Here is a 17,914-nt window from a genome sequence, read left to right as displayed (position 1 = left end):
CCATCACGTTGTTCATCTGTGCACATACAGTTTGTTATTACTATACTGTATAGCAAGGATTTCACATTAATGCAAAATGCAAACTAATATCGAGGACCTTTAAGGACAAGCACAAGATCAAGCTTTTCTTAAATACGTTTTTCACATTTGCCACATTAGTTCTGTCCTCGATATCTGATGAAACCCACTGCCACCGTTTTTTTTCTTCAGTGTGAAGCAGTGTTAAAAAAGTGCTGCTGGCATATCAGTGTAAAAAAATGCAGTACATACCTGCACATTTTAATCACTGTGAAACCAATCATTCATATAAAACAGATCCCACTGATTTAAAACACAAAGTACTGGCACAATTGTGACACTACATGTTAGATCACCATTAGTAAAAGTAGTCGGATACAAAATTCTGCCTTCAGCATATGTCTATAAATAGCTGAGAATGAGACAGGGGGCGTTCAATAATTCAATTATTCTACCACATTAAAAATGGGAGAGAGGGAGTGAGACAGAAGGTCACGTCTAAAAAAAATATATGCCACTCTGCTCCTCAGTCCATACCAGACGCACTAAAAAGACACAAAGATCGCTCACAGTTGTGCAATTCAGCGTCCTTTTAATAAGTATCTGGGTTGAAAAGGCAATTAAAAGATAATTTAACAATAAGATGAGTAAACAAAATGAAAAATAAACAATTTTAGAAAATGTGCACACTCAAAATCTACGAAAATATAAAGTCAGAAGTATCTGCACAATACTGTTTGTCATTTGCTGAGTGTTGAAGTGTGAATATGGCTTGGCGTTTAAAATTTAAAGTTTGACATATTAAACTTCTAAATTTGGGTGAGCAGAAGTCTTTTTCCAATGTGTGTGTGTGTTTGTGTGTGTTTTAACACAGTGATGTGGGAGTACAGCTGGATCTTGGTGTTTGCTAATCCAACAGTGGCGCTCAAATAGAAGCCAGACATTTCCCAGTCGAATCCTCCTTCCCCCTTCTCGAATTTACTTACCCTTTCACCTCACAAGTAAGTAATATATGTTTATTACCGTAATAAACAGCGTATCCTAGAATCCTCCTGTAATGTATATTGTATTTTTTTGTATTACGTGACACTGGAATGTAAAGTTCGACCTGGATTTACTGCTTAACTATTAGTAACAGAATAAATTGCTTATTTGTGCTGGTCTGTGAGCATATGCCGTAAGACCATCTTTTGCTGTAATATATGATCCAACATTATAAGTACTTGCCAGAAGTTCATAATGACATCCAGCAGACTGACCAAGCTTAGCCAAGTACTCCCCCAAGCGCTGTTAAATCACCACACACTCTCCCATTACAACTATAAAAGTCAAATATCACCTATAACATTCAGTGAACCAAAACACACACACACAAAGGCAGAGGACGCAGACTCTCGGTTCAGTATGTACGTGTGTGTCCTGTGGTTGAAGTGGTGAATAATGCAACACGCTCTTTAAAGTTTTATACAGAAAAAAAGAAGTCTGAGAAACCAGATCTGGATTTATACAGCAGCCCTTTCTCCCTCTTCTAACACTTAAGCATGCGTGGCCACTGACAAGAGGCGAAAACAATAAGAGATGCAGTTGAATTGTGTGAATTATAGAGACTTGAGCTAGAAAATCTATAAACCTTTGATTTTCTTAGAAAATAGGGTGGATAGCAAGAATGAGGTAAAAAGAAACAACACTTGAGTTGCATAAACGATGCAATCAAGATCTAAACTCTTCTCATCAAACAGCCAATGGCATAAAAAACAACATCTGAAAACGTAGCCCTATACTGTACATAACGCACACTACGGGGCGGTATGACGCCATTCGTTTTCGCGATTACCAGCTGACTGCTTACCTCCATGTGGACAGCTTTTCCGCTGTTACCAGTTTGTCCAGTGGCTTGACATGCATGTTGAGAAATTTGTGACATGGAGCAAAGTTGATCGCAATAATGGGGTTCAAGTCCAGCAATGAATGGTTCCAGAAAGCAGGTGAGACAAAAACAAAAGCCAAAAAATAAAATCAACAAGTATATAACAGGGTGAGAATGAGGTGAAATCTGAAAATGTGGTGAAAAGCAGGCTGCTGTGAGCTTTTCTTTTCCTGGATTGCTTTTGAAAACACTGTCGGTTACGTTTAACAAAGTGGGTGGGTGGCCGTATCAATTCCTGCTCTTTAAAACACTATCAGTTGGGTTTAGGGAAGGACAGGGCTTAAATTGCACATAATTTTACCAATTCCCCTCCTCAACCGTCCTCCTCCCCGTCCGCTGTTCATTTTCAATTTCTTCCGCGACTCAATCTTCAAATGTCACGGACAAAAGTAAAGAGGATTGCTCTTTACTTTCATCCGTGACATTTGAAGATTGAAATTTGATATCTCAAAAAGTGTACACAGCTGCCACTGGTGGATCCATGAAAACAAAAACTGCAAAAAAAAAAAAAAACGTACCTCCTGGGGCGTATTTGGTGCTCTGCAGAAACTTATATAGGGGTACGTTGCCAGTATGAACTTGGGTTGCATAAAAAAGTACTGAGAAATCAAACTCAAGTAAAAGTAGCATTACTTGAAAAAATTAAATGTATAATGCGAGTAAAAGGATCTATTCTGAAAAATGCCCATAAAGTGTAAGTAAAAAGTAGCCCTTCTAAATTATGCTGTGTAATATACAACCTTATACCCTGCTAATTAAAATTGTAGCCTACATCAGTACCAATTTTTAACAGTGTTTCTAAAAGTTAATTGATTTTCCATTCATGGACTATTAATTTAAAATGTGACATTCATTTAATGTGAGAACAAATTACATTAAAATATGCACTTATAATAATACGACAGAAAGGAGGTTGATGCATTTACATACTGAGCAAAATCTGTGCAACCTAAGGGGCATAAACCAAGATCGAGTTGTGTTGCACTGATAGAATACATGCATGGTTTTTCAAACATTCTGTAGTGCATTTAGTTATTTTTACTACCATTTTGTGATTTCTATCTTACAGATGGTGTCCTTCATCTTCTTATTGGTAACATGCAGTTTTAAAAGTCTTCTTCATAAACACTTTTAATATACAAATACACTTCATTGAACATGTACATGTACACATAGACATCACCTATACTATACACCTGCAGGTATGAACCCAGTTCTGGGAAACACTCATACACTCTCGCATTCACACACACTATAATACACTACGGCCAAATTAGTTCATCCAATTCACCTCATGTCTTTGGACTGTGGGGGGAAACCCACGCCAACACGGGGAGAACATGCAAACTCCACAGAAATGCCAACTGGCTAAGCTGGGACTTGAAACAGCTACTTTCATGCCATCCTCACTTTAAACAGCTTTAGCATGATCACTAAAATGACCTCTCAAAAATTCCACAGGAATAGTTGGAATAATCATGTTTTCATGTGCATGCCCAAAATGTGCAAAGCAATTCAAACTATTAAGACTCATGATGTGGCTAAGTGTAAATAAGCCATAAAAGTTCAGAGAAGTCAGTCCTTTTCTCTTTGTTCTGCATAACAGCAATCTGATGAAAAACATTTTTCAGCCTAGCAAAAAAAAAAGAAGAGAGTTGGCACGTTAGCACCATTCCCACTTCAACCACTTTGGAAACTATTCTATCACTTCCTTTCAGAGTCTTACTCATTTTCTCTTCGCAGCCAAAAATAAAACTCAATAGTGACTACATTACCCATAAGCTGCAGTGCTGAACTACACCAGTCTGCTCTCCATCAGAACCAGATGCTCTCTGTCCCTGTTTGACAAATTGCTGCAGCTTGGGCTCAGGAATGTCTAGCTCTCAGTTTTGGGGTTTTCACATTCCTAAACAAACGTAAACTGTTGCTTTTTTCTCTCTCTTTACATCTCCCATTCTTATTTACCCAACTCTCTTATCGCTGTTTCTCTTTTACAAACATTTTCACATACTGTACATGATTAAAATTTCTCAGAAGAAATCACAAGCAGCTCGATACAACAGGCCAATCCAGAGCCTATAAAGAGGGAGACAGAACAATAAACACCTTAAAATAAATTAGGAGGGGTAAATAAATAAATGGAGAACAGCGTGAGCTAATAAAATACTAAACTGTGACTAATGAGTGGTAAAAAACTAGAAAGAGCAGCAATGCATCAAATTCGCAATAATAAACACATTGTCAAATAATAAAAACATTATTTATAGCAAATGCAATTAAGGAATGTATATTCAAATAAGTAATACAATAATAGTGAGAAAAAATGAGTGAGCCTGTAGCAAAGATAAATGACAATGTCTTAAAAATGTTTCTGTTACACTGTATAAAATGTGACCTGTTGCCTTAACATTATTGCGTTGATGAACTTTGTTAATTCAACATAAAATTTCCAAGTTATATTGGGTTTACTCACTTTTTAGGTGCAGTCAACTTGTTGCTTAGAAGACAATAGGTCTACTCACTTTTTTTTTTTAAGTAAAGTATATAATCATTTTTAGGGGCAGCATGGTGGCCTAGTGGTTAGCACTGCTGCCTCACAGCAAGAAGGTCACTGGTTCGAGTCCCGGCTGGACCAATTGGCATTTCTGTGTGAAATCTGCATGTTCTCCCCATGTTGGCATTGGTTTCCTCTAGGTGCTCTGGTTTCCCCCACAGTGCAAAGACATGCGCTATAATGATTGCTATACCAGGGGTTCCCAAACTTTTCAGCACGCGACCCCTAAAATAACAATGCCAGTGACTCGCGACCCTCAATATCCTCTGAGGTGGTTATAAATACAGAAACCTTGCATGCAATGGCACACACACACCAATAGACCCAAGTCTATTCTTTGTTTAAATTTTTTTTAATGTATGTCAGTGCTGTAAATGGGCCAGAAAATCAATCTGCTGCATCTGATGCTATTGCTGTCTTTAATATAATGTATTTACCCCAGGGGTCGCAATCCAATAGAACTAGTAAATAAGCTACTATAAAGGACTGTTTTTTTTTCTCTTCAGTTGGTTATGGATAAAATATGGTAATTCTTATGGCCTAATAATAATAAGTAGATTTTTGGAAATCACCAGGCGACCCCCCTTCATTGTTTCGCGACCCCTCCAGGGGTCCCGACCCCCACTTTGAGAACCACTGCGCTATACTGTAGGTGAATTGGATGAACTAAATTGGTTGTATTGGCTGTATTGCTGACATAGTTGGCGCTGTGTCGACTCCTAATAAATAAGGGAAGCCGAAGGAAAATAATTGAATAATTGAGTACTATATTGTAAACGTTCCTCAATTTATTAAAGTTTGGACTGAAGATTCAAAGATTTTAATACAAACTCAAAAATTTCTCATTAAAGTAATTGAGACCAAAATATTTCAGTAATGCTGCACAGTGGCGAAGTGGGTAGCACATTCACTTCACAGCAAGAAGGCCGCTGGTTCGAGCCTTGGCTGGGTCAGTTGGTGTTTCTGTGTGAATTTTGCATGTTCTCCCTGTGTTGCCGTGGGTTTTCTCCGGGTGCTTCACAGTCCAAAGACATGCGGTGTAGGTGAATTGGGTAGGCCAAATTGTCTGTAGTGTATGTGAGTGAATGGGTGTGTATGGATGTTTCCCAGTGATGGGTTGAAGCAGGAAGGGCATCGGCTGCGTAAAACATATGCTGGATAAGTTGGCGGTTCATTCTGCTGTGGCGACCCCAGAATAATAAAGGGACTAAGCCAAAAAGAAAATGAATTAATTAATGAATATTTTAGTAATAGTCGCCACTCTATAGTTTCATTTGTTTACATTATCATTTAGCCTAAAGAACAAGAACAAGAACATTATCTGAGTAAGATAAAGACAAACCCAAACCTTGATCATTTTTTCAATGAATCTTAAATGACACTTTTTAACTCAATTGCATTTGTCGATATTTATATATTCAACAACAACAACACATTTTTTTGAGTGTATTCTAACCTCAGATAATCAGCTCTGCATTACAGCTGATCCCATTCACCCAATGCACAGCTTCTTCAGTCTGCTACTGTCAGGGAGCCTCCAGGCCCGGACCAACAGACTGAAGGACAGCTTTATTCATCAGGCTGTCAGGAAGCTCAACTCTCTCCCGGCTCTCCCACCACTCCCTTCTCCCTCCCCACGCACCTTTGAACTCTGACACAGATGTAAGTACACACACTTACACATCTGCATTGATTACTTTGTGTAACATTGGACTGCCAGTTACCTCATACTAACTCCCTGTATATTATTAAGACATTGTCATTTTATCATACTTACAAGCTTTGCACTACATTCAGTTTGCATCTGCACTTGTCTGGTTTGTACTCCTTGCCCTGTGCGAGGATAAAGGATGAGCCTCCTCTATTTACTTTCTTTTTAATCGTTTGAACCTGCAAAGGCGCATAACACGCTCTGCGCTAGACTTTAGACTGCACCAACAGAGCACCTTAACACATCTGCTTTTTAGACCAGCACACCCATGAGTCCACAAAATAGCACTCATGAATTAGCCATTTAAAAAATGTGGCGCAAAATGTGAATATTAGGGTTATGCTGGTCTGAAAATAGCAACAAATCACACAAAACAGATGTATCGACTTTTGTATTAATATTATCTGTTATGTACCTAGGTTTGAGAGTAACCCAATTTTGATTTTTCTGTACGTCCTGTGCATGTGGTTAAATTGACAATAAAGCTGACTTTGACTTTAATAATGTAATGTAATGTAACTTCAGATAATGTTGATGCTGAAATAAAACCCGTTTAAAGGTACATCATGATCTAATTTTGAGTTTTCCATGTGGGGATGCAATGGTGTTATTAATTTGTGGGTTAAAAACTAAGGTAATGACGCAAGTGTTCTATCTGGTGCTAATGAAAACAGAAAGAGACAGCGTTCAGTGCTGTACTGTCTACGTGTGGTAGATGACAGAATGACTAGTCAGACGCACTCAAGCAAAACAGAGTCCTTAAAAACTCCTTCTCTTTCTCTCTCCTTTCAATGTGCATGTGAAAGGAAACGAGCATCAGACTCACATTTTAACTGCAATGAAGTCAGAGGTTTTGTGTGTATGTGTGTGTGTTTGTCTATTTTGTGGTCTGTTATGGTTTTTCTTGATGATTCACTCCTTTTATTGAAAAGCTCAAACAATGCCAGCACTGTCTGGGCTTCGACACACACACACACACACACACACTCTCTTACAAATGAATTCTGTCTTGCTTCAAGGAAAATGTGTCCTTTACCAGATCTTTTTGATTTCTGTATATTCAGAACTTTTAGTACATCTCTGAATAAGTAGGATTAGTGATTTAAACCTGCATGAACCCAATAGAGGAATAATTACCCAACCCCTTCTTTTTTATCTCACCTTCTTCATCTGTCTATTTCCATCAGGTGAGTCAATTCATCATCAGAAAAAGTGTCAGTGGTCACTAAGGAGGCGGCGTTCCCATTTCGGTCCAATTGGGAATATCCTAACGTCTGGATTCCTATTAAAAGAACCTACTTTAGAGACCAGGCTCCTGCTTTGGCGGACAAAGTCCATCCAACCCAAACGATGCCAGAGACTCTTAATCATCAACACGTGAGTCATTCTGCCCCTCAAGACCAGACCTGAAAGTAAATGTTAAATAGTTTTTAAACATTACACAAACATGTCAGGATGTTTTCTGTTCAGGAGTGAGCAGAAGCATCTGAATTTGTCTTGTGATTAGCAAACACCACAAGACGTTTGGCACAAATGATGCTCTAAAGCAAAGTCAGACATGCTGACAAACAACTGACCTTCCCAAAAGGTTGCATACAACCAGAATTGGGAAAAAAAAAATGTTGCGTAAGACTGCTGAGACGACAAGAAAATCTGTGGTTTCAATCCTCTGTGCCTTCAAAAGTAGGAAAGAAGGACAGGAAAAAAACAGCATTCAGTGAGATATCACTGGAAAGTCTTTATTTGGTGTGCATGCTAAGCAAATGGGACTTTGAAGTCGACTTATCTCTGACATTCACATAGCGTTTTTGCATTTTGCCTCCATAGTTGCAGTCTCATGGAACTAATTTGTTGTGAAGCAGCAGTTACACTTTGCTTATTAATGAATGAATAATTAATGTACAATGCTGTTCAGACATTTACAGATCCCATGCAGAATAGGCTACAGTTTCATAATTGTTACAAACTTGACAAGTGTTTTATTCACACTTTATTTTAAGGTATATTCATTAATTTTCCTTCAGCTTAGTCCCTTGTTTCCACAGCAGAATGAACCGCCAATTATTAAAGGATGTGTTTTACAAAGCAGATGCCCTTCCAACCGCAACCCAGTTCTGGGAAACACCCATAAACCCTCACACACTAATACACTATGGCTACCTTAGCTTATCCAGATCACCTTTAGCGCATGTGTTTGGACTGTGAGGGAAACTGGAGCACCTGGAGGAAACCCACACGAAAACAGGCAAACTCCACACAGAAATGTCAACTGGCCCCGGCCGGGACTTGAACCAGCCACCTTTTTCCTGTGAGTTGACAGTGCTAAACACTGAGCCACCGTGCCACCCCTATTTTAAGGTACATGTGGTTATTAACTGCCTATTTACAAACTTTAGACTTTTTAATAAACTCTTTAATAATTTTAACACATTTGGCAATTCCTTCATTTACACTTTAGTTTAAACTACTATCTGGCTATTAACAAATCTTTAATTATGACTTTAGACTTTTAAATAAACTCTTTTAGGCATTGGGTGGGATTCTGAATGTAGAATGCAGAATATGTACTTTATAAGTACTAATAAACAGCCAATATCTTAACAATAGACAGGTAATAAGCCACTAGTTAATGAGGAGAGAAAATAAAATTTACAATTCTGCTCAGACAATTGCAAATTCCATGAAGAATACGCAACATTTTCATAATTTAATGTACAATTCTGGCTATTAACAAACCATTAACTATAACTTTTGCCTCAATAAAGTATTTTATGTATTGAGTAGGATTCTGGAAGTAGAATAAAATCATGCAGAATAGATACGATTATTTCACATAACAGATATTTGCATATATTGTACATTCATTCATTTATTCATTCATTTTGTTTTTCGCCGTTGACCCTTTATTAATCAGGGGTCACCACAGCAGAATGAACCGCCAACTTATCCAGCATATGTTTTACACAGCGGATGCCCTTCCAGCCGCAACCCAACACTGGGAAACATCCATACACTCTTGCATCCACACTCATACACTACGGCCAATTTAGTTTATTCAATTCACCTATAGCGCATGTCTTTGGACTGTGGGGGAAACCGGAGCACCCGGAGAAAACCCACATAAACTATATTGTACATACATTTATATTTTTGCTCATGCTTTTATCCAAATAGAGTCAATAAAAATACTGTAGAAGCAGTCAGACCAGCAATAGAAACAGAACAGTTTGCCTGTGATAACATTTCCTTGTTAATCTAGTAGTCTGAAATAAATAAGCACACAAAAAATGATTCTGCTGAAAGTGCTTGTAAAAACAGATTGAGGATTGGTGAGAAAGTTTCTTAAAAATGGCTAAAGACTCAACTGCTCGAGCTAAGATTAAGTCATTCCTCCAGCAAGGAACAGTCAATGACAAGGTCAATGAAAGTGATTTTGGGCTGTTTTAGGGTTGCACCACAATACATTGTTTACCCGCAGGATGAAAGCATTTACACCAAAAGTAAAAAGCAATATATTAAATGAACCCTTGATTTATAATAATGTGGGTCATTATGACCTGATGATTCACATATTCAAAACTTGCATATAAATATCTGTTATGTGAATTAGCCTTTTGTTTTTTTACATTTTTTCAAAAGAGTATTGTAAAATTAAGAGCATAACTGTGTATATTGCTAACAAATTCCACATTTTATTATAGATGGCAAATTCAAATAAGAATAAGGGTGTTCAAATATTATCTACATCATTAAAATACATCATGAATCAGATCTGAAAATCCCATAAATATATAAATTATATTCCACCCTCATTTGCAAATGAATAACCTACAGGTCTGATGAAGTAAAAAGGCAGGTTAAATACTGCTCAGATTTAAGGGTTTTGCAAGCAGCTGTTAAGTGAGGTGGGCTATTACTTGTAGAGCTGAAGTCTGTTATCTTCATCAAACTGAGGCGGATAATAAAAGGAGTAAAAAGTACCATAAATTTGCATTAAAGGAGAAACTTGAGACCGATTTATCAGTGAGCTGCTTTTCACTACAAAAGCAACCTTACAGAGCACCTAGCAACCACATACAGCAGCAACACCTTGGGTAAAACATGAAAAGGAGCTTATATACCAAAAAGATCTTGTCAGAAATTGATCCTGTTAGAACAGAATCACATGATGAGATATTTAAAAGAAGATTTTTTGGTCCCAAAAATACAAATTAAATTACATTTTATTTTTACATGATTTGTCGATATTCTTCAAACAACAGCACACTTCTCAGCTAGATTTGGTTTATTTAAGATTTAGCAAAGATTTGTATGATCACTCATTGTTTTATTTAAAAATTAAAATATTAAGCGAAAATTGGGACAGTTATTTGAATTAAGTAGACATTTAGCTTTTTTAAGTTACCAGCCACTGCAAGCATTTTTGATGATTTTCACCTTTCAATTTGTTGGCTATGAATATTCTGTATATTATATATCAATATAATGAGCCAAGACTCTTAAGAACTTTTAATCTTCAAGGGTTTATTACCACCTGAATGCAGATAAAGTTTTCATTAAAAATACAAAATGTTTGACAAAAAAAAGAAAGAAATGATCTGATTGCAACGGCCATTAAGCTGCTGTCTGTGATCATGTCCAAACAATGATCAAAGACCACAGAATTTAGCTTAAAAACACAGAAACCAAATCTTGGCTGAAATTGCAAAATGTGATCGGATCTACTTTTTATTTCATATACCTTGGAGTCTCTGAAATACTCATTTAATACCTACACTAAGGCCCCGTTTACACTAGTGCGTTTTAGTTTTAAAACGACGTTTTAGAATGAAAACGATCCGCGTCCACACTCGCGTTTTACCCAGCGTTTCTGAACTGCTCTCTGTCCACACCAAAACGCTGAAAACGCACATCATGTGACCACACAGACACTCTCGGGCAAGCGCTGCAGCCCATCTACCCAGATGAGAGCTGTGCTAGTCGGACTACTCATCAAGCATCTCCTGCTGAATCTAATCTCACTATATTTATTAAACGGGATATTTCATTCATCTTGTTGTCTTTATCTAACGACATATTCCCTGACTTTGGTCATTGGAATCTATTACTTGTTCTCAGGTAGCGTGTTTTGGCTGAGCGCAAAGATAAGTTAATGATTAATGTAACCACGTAGCCTATTCTGTATATTGACTGATCGCTTGCCTTTATTTTCTATAATGTATAAACTTATTGTATGTTATACTTTTATAATGGCCATTATCGATTATTAAAACTGATATTCAGCAAAAGAGAGGATGTGTTTCGTATTTTCACTGAAATTGAAAGGAGACAGTTGTTATCGGCTCCGTTTTGTTATAAATATCCACACAGTGAAGATGACGCTCATGCAGCACGACGCCTCAACATTTCTGCTGTCAGTTGTTAATATTAAAATGAAAATAGGCAGTTCCTTAAACCATGTTTACATTTTATTGTTGAGAAAGTAAAACAACGTAGCCAGGGTGATGTGAATGAAGTTATAAAGTACACCGTTCCCTTTGAAGATTGACGCGTGTCCTCTGTATAGTCTGCTTTTCCACATCAAACTGAGAAGAATAGACTGCAGCCTTAATCAAACTTGCGAAGTCTGAACTTACACGGAGAGAATGCAGGACTGAACTGTGTGTGTTAGGCTACTTAATATTCAGGAAAAGCCCCAATCAGAGAGGCAAATGTCTGCAGCCCCGCCTCCGTTTTCAGATGTCTCTGTTTTCCATCAACCTCACTGAGACGGAGCAGCAGCGTTTCAGGATGAAAACGGCCTCTCCAGCGTTTTCGAAACGCTCCGTTTTCGATGCTCGAGAACTCCGGCGTAGTGTGGACGGTTGGCGTAACCGTAGCAAAACTTAGTGTAAACGGGGCCTAAGGCTTCCCTCACTGTAATACACCTAAAATACAGATTGCTATAAAACTTGTTAAAGGTGGGAAATCTCTCTTAATGGTCCCGTAAAGCTTTAAAATGTGAATTTTTATTTGATGTTTGACGTAATGTCAACCGAAACACGAAGAGAGAATATAAGATGACATAGCATAGCTCCTCCCCTTTTTAAAAACAGCCAATAGCGTTTTGTTTTCTCACAACTCTGCCAGTGAGAGTGGTTGAGCTCAAGTGCATCAAACGAAAAGCACATGTGAAGTGTCTTGAAGTGGGCCGGGCATGTCAGATACTAGAGAGCATTTGATTGGTCAGAAGATTTGATGACAAACTGAAGTATGATGTGATGTGAATAAAACCGTTGATCTACTGACGTGAAAGTGACCTGCTACAAGCTTTACATGTTTATATCAGTTTTATATTTTCTAAACACAAATGTTGTCACTGTTTAGGAGCATAGTAGCTTATAGATATCTTTTCAAGAGTTCACACTTAGCTGATGATCCATCAAAGCTTGTTTGGAATGCTGTCCCGGAAGAGAGCCCCAAGCTCAAGGGATCCTCGAGCCCGGGGCTTCCCCCCATTCGCAGAGCTAGAGGGGAGCCTGAGCTCGCTGGATCTCAGAACTCCCCGGCTGCGATAGCTAAGGGAACACTTGAGAAGGGGGCTAAAAGAGTGCTTGATTCTTAAGCATGATGTATATCTTTAGACGGTTGGAGGAAACCGGAGAACCCGGGGAAAACCCACGCGGACACGGGGAGAACATACAAACTCCCCACAGAAACGCCCACCGGCTAGGCGAAACTAGGCCGGTAGTGTTTTTGCTGTGGGGCTCTCAGTGCTAACCACTGGGCCGTTGTGCCGCCCGATCAATGGTAAAGGAGGAGAATTGGGAGGAAGGGGGGTTTCTTCCAAACGAAGATAAAGTGGACGGAAACCTGTGGTTCTTTATAGTAGCTTACGGCTCATATGATTGGAAGATAATGATTAGCTAATACGAGACCGGCCGTGATAAATCATAAGCACATGATCCTCTAGTAATTAGTTTAAAAACAAACTTCACAAAAACTAACAATACTGATACTAACATCTAAAAAAAAAAAAAAAATATATATATATATATATATATATATATATATATATATATATATGTATGTATGTATATATATATATAATTTAATGGAACTTTAATTGACAAGATATCATCAATGGTAAGGAAGGATTTATCATCTATTTGTATATGGAAAGTGTGTATGGGAAAGTAATGCTCACATTTTGTCAAAAATCACTTATTTTGCATATTTTCTGTTGGTTTGCATTCCAGTTTTCATTTCTAATCTCGCTTTCCATCCTCTCTATGGCTCATTGACCATCTGTCGTTTTCCTCTACTTTTCCATTCCTTGATTCTCTCACATTCTCTTTTCCTTCATCTCAGTGTTTCTCGCTCTCGGTCGGACAGTGTTTCTTCTGTGTTGTGACCTGGTTTCACAGTAACAGTAGAAAGGAGCTAAAACAAAACCAGCCTCTTTATGTGTGTTTGGATAAGTCAGTGGATTACATTTTTTGTTTTCACTGCATTCAGGAATTTGTAATTGTTCTTGACAAGCATGTGCATATCTGAACCTCAGGAGGCCGGCAAATTATACTCAAATATTTTTGTGAATAACATCCTTATGCTAGTCCAAATACTGTTTTGTTGTGTTATCACTGAACAGTACAGTATTTTCAATTTCACACATAGCGCAAACAAAAACAATATTATTCCATTTTGGACACTGCATGACCACAGGAAGAAACAAACACAAATAAATATTTTAAATAAATGTGTTAAATGTTTATCAAAGACAACAACACAATTATATAAAGAGCAAATGAAGACTTTCACAAAAAAATATATCAAACTGGTTTGCTAAAATACCAAAGTCTGCAATCAAACCATACAATCCAAGAATCCAGGGATTAAAATAAAAATAGTCAAAAATTTAGCCAAGTGTTAGTATCGACATTAAAAAGACAGTTCTCCCCAAACAAGTTACTCACCTGTTATTCACTTTCAAGTTGTTAAACACCAAAAAAAGAATATTTCAAAGAATGTTGACAATCGCTAGTCAATTAGCGATTGATAGAAGTCAATGGCGACCAGTTTCTAACATTCTTCATTATATCTTTTTTGTGTTTAACAAAAGATAATCTCAACAGATTTATAACAAGTGCAGGATGAGCAAATGATGAAAGATTTCATTTTTGGCTGAATTACCGATTTATTTATTCTGGGTATAAACAGTTGTCTCAACAATAGAAAATGGTATAGTTTAAAAATAAATTCTATTATTTAAAGAATAATAATAACAATAAACAGAGTCAACACCATTATACTGATATCATTGTAATCGTATTAGGGCTACACGTTATTAGAAAAATTTAATATTGCTGCATTTTACTTTTCTGCAATAAATATTGCGATATAAATACAGTTTCACGAAATAGTTCAGATAGCTCTATTTGATTGTTTTCTGAGCAGACTAACAGCATTCAGGTATAGAAATTGAATAATCACAATGCTTTTCTTACTTTGCTTTGTCTCGTTTCCAGTCCAAATATCTACAAAAAAGTTCTTAGATCAGGAAACAATATGGTTTGTTTTAAAATTCAGATGAAATAAGGCAAAATTAAGAGTTTTTCTTTAAAACAATCAAAATTATCTGCCAGTGGGGGAAAGTAAATAATTTTGTTTTCACTTTAAAACTGTAGATATTTGAACTAGAAACAAAGACAAAAATTAAAAGTAATAAAAAAAAAATCAGGGTTCGTACGATCATGAAAAACCTGGAAAGGTAATGGAAGTTTGACATGGCATTTTTCAGATCTAGAAAATATTTGGAAAAACAGAAAAACTCACAAAGTTTTGGAAAAGTCATGGAAAACAAATATCTGTATTCTTGAATATAGGTTTAGTTGCTTGACTTCTATTCTGTCCTTGGCCAAACACATACTCACGTTAGTAGTGTGGTGTAAGCATTAGCTAAATCAATTTGACATTGATATAAATATAAATCAAAACTAAGTAGAATGTTGCGTGTTTTACGAGATGCTATAATAAATTTGAACATGCATTGTTTTTCTTTAACCTTGCATATGTATACATTGCATGAAACATTAGGCCATGAAAATTTACTTGAAAGTCTTGAAACAATCATGGTAAAGTCATGGAATTTTAGTAGTAAAGATGTGCATGAACCCTGTTTTTTGCATAGATCATATGAATTTTGAATAAATACAGTGATTAAATAAAAATCTGTAGTTCCTGATCAGCTATAATCCAGACTCAACAATGCATATATTTGCGATGTGATATTGCAGATATGCACATTGCAACATTGCGATGCTGAGACCATGTAGTGTACAGCGCTAAATCATATTCAAATTTTCAGGTTGATTAATTATAAATGGACTGACAGTCAGAATTCATTCTAATTTTCGAATTTGAGCATTTATAGAGGCAGAGGCTGAAACAGCTGAAAATGATCATTTCAGACAGCGTTGAAATGCCAAGCAGCAACAGAAAACTTTAACGTCAACATTTATGAAAAAAAATTACATGAGTTGACTAATTCAGTATATTTGCTCAGATTTGAATAATCATATTTTCTGTCAGACAGAATATTTTAGGATTTTCCTGCACAGAAATTTTGCACTAGAAATGTAAATATTTTTTTTTTGATTAATTGCATTAAATAAAATTGATAGGCATTTTAAACATATGAAAACACTGTTATAATTTGCCTACATATCAATTATGCTGCGGTCTATGTGCAATTGCAACATTACAAAATAGTGATTCAGTACACATAGTTTATTTTTTTAAAATAATTATATCAATTCTTTACATTTTAGGTGAGTCTGAATTAAATTAGTCTATTTTGCATAATTCTAGTACTCTACACGGATAAATTTCAAAAATGGCATTTAAATAGAAATAATTCCTCCATTTTGTGTCCATCCACTTCTCAAACCGTACATTCTCAAAGTTACATTCTTACTATTATCTGTTAATGTGGACACAAATATAGCTATAATATAATGTATAATTTCTCGTTTGAACAAGCCTCTTAATCCAGTGGTTCTCAAAGTGGGGGTCGGGATCCCCTGGGGGGTCACGGGACAATGAGAGGGGGTTGCTTGGTTACTTTCAAAAATCTAATAAATTTGAATAGACTTTTATGATTACCATTGTTAATCCATAACCTACAGAAGATTTTTAAAAAGTTAAATAAAAAATTTAAAATATCCAACCAAAAAAACATCAGCCTTTCATTTTTTTGTGTGTGTGTAATTTTGTAGTTTTGTTACATTGGATTGCAACCCCTAGGGTTTTTACATTAGGTTAACGACAGAGCAATAGCGTCATTTGCACCAGATTTCATGGCACTAGCTAAACATTCTGACACCTTTACAACACCTTTGAACATGGATGATGATCTTCAAGTGGCAGTTTCCAAAATTAAACCAAAAAAAGACTTGTGATGTACCTTAAATATTGTGCCCTCCAGACTTATTAGGTGAGGTTAATATTAAATAATAATAAAACATAACAAACTAAAACTTAGACTGTTGTACTTTTTTGTGTTGTCAATATGCTTGTGTTTATATAGGCCTATTGGTTTGTGTGAGTGTTGTGTGCAACATTTGTATGATTATAACCACTTCCGAAAATAGCGGGGGTCGCGAGTCATTGGCATTGTTATTTTGGGGGTCCCGGGCTGAAAAGTTTGAGAACCTCTGTCTTAAGCAATCCTTTTTCCTCTTTGTATAACACACACACACTCACACACACTTGAACAGCTATCTTTTTCAGAGCCTCCTACAGACATAATTATTTTTTACTGTATGAACTGTATATTCTATCCCCTTTCCCTTAAATCCAATCCTCACAGGAAACAATCAGCATTTTTACATTTACAAAATACTTCATTCTGTGTATTTGTGAGCCAATTTTCTCATGGGAACCAAAAAAGTTAAAAACTGACTGGTATTGCTACACTTGTGGGAACACATGCACACACACACACACACACACACACACACACACACACACACACACACACACACACACACACACACACACACACACACAATTTCAGAGGCCTGTGAATTTAGATGAGGAATGTGATGAGCAAATGGGTTTGATAAGCATGATATCTAAAGGCAAACACAAACTGGTACATGGACAGGAGTTTCACAACCGTAATCAGCTGCTTTACACCTCCAGCTACAGAATTTTCCAAATAGGAGTGAATACAGGAAATGTGAGTTTGAGTTATCTTGCCAAACAATGTCAACAAGTAATAAATCAAAACTAGCCCTAATTATTATTATTATTATTTGCTGTTAAAGCACATAACTACTGAAGTTTCCATCTGAGCACTTTGATTTATTGTAAATTACTAATTATAACAATTTTTAAGTTTTATACACATATTAAATCTTCTCATAGTTTTTGATTGGATGATATTAAATCATCAAATCCTTTAAATGTTCTAAATAACATTTTGAGTACATCTGTGAGTGCTAAATGTTACTGTATATCCAATTTCGTTCAGTATTTAGACTTCCTTGCTCACATCATCTCTATTCTGACAGTCTTTCATTGGTGTTTGTTTATATTCACACATTTGACTTTGATAAATTATGCAATATGTGCTTTAGAGCTTCTGTGAAACATTTGTTGTGTGGAGGTAATAAGTGACAGTGAAGAGAGAGTTCTTTGACCAAACTTCTTCCAGGACAGA

At 36.5% G+C, this 17,914-nt stretch overlaps 1 protein-coding gene across 8 annotated transcripts in view; it reads left to right on the top strand.

Moving 5' to 3' along the window:
• The window catches only part of kcnj13 (potassium inwardly rectifying channel subfamily J member 13), a 54,516-nt gene that overhangs the window by 6,406 nt on the left and 30,196 nt on the right, over positions 1 to 17,914 (top strand). The window contains exons 2-5 of one of the 8 annotated variants that reach the window (XR_012390518.1): positions 893 to 1,019; positions 5,969 to 6,161; positions 7,398 to 7,587; positions 8,259 to 10,788. The gene's annotated coding sequence lies outside the window, so the exon portion shown is untranslated. Of the gene's footprint in view, positions 1 to 892; positions 1,020 to 3,014; positions 6,162 to 7,397; positions 13,217 to 17,914 lie in introns of those variants that run through there. The other 7 variants (XR_012390520.1, XR_012390519.1, XM_009291899.5 and 4 more) reach the window with 7 other exon arrangements.

Source organism: Danio rerio, chromosome 15 (genome assembly GCF_049306965.1).
Source record: "Danio rerio strain Tuebingen ecotype United States chromosome 15, GRCz12tu, whole genome shotgun sequence".
In the NCBI taxonomy this organism is placed as follows: Eukaryota; Metazoa; Chordata; class Actinopteri; order Cypriniformes; family Danionidae; genus Danio; species Danio rerio.
Note: the sequence above shows the minus strand (reverse complement) of the source record. Positions and strands in the feature narration are given on the sequence as shown.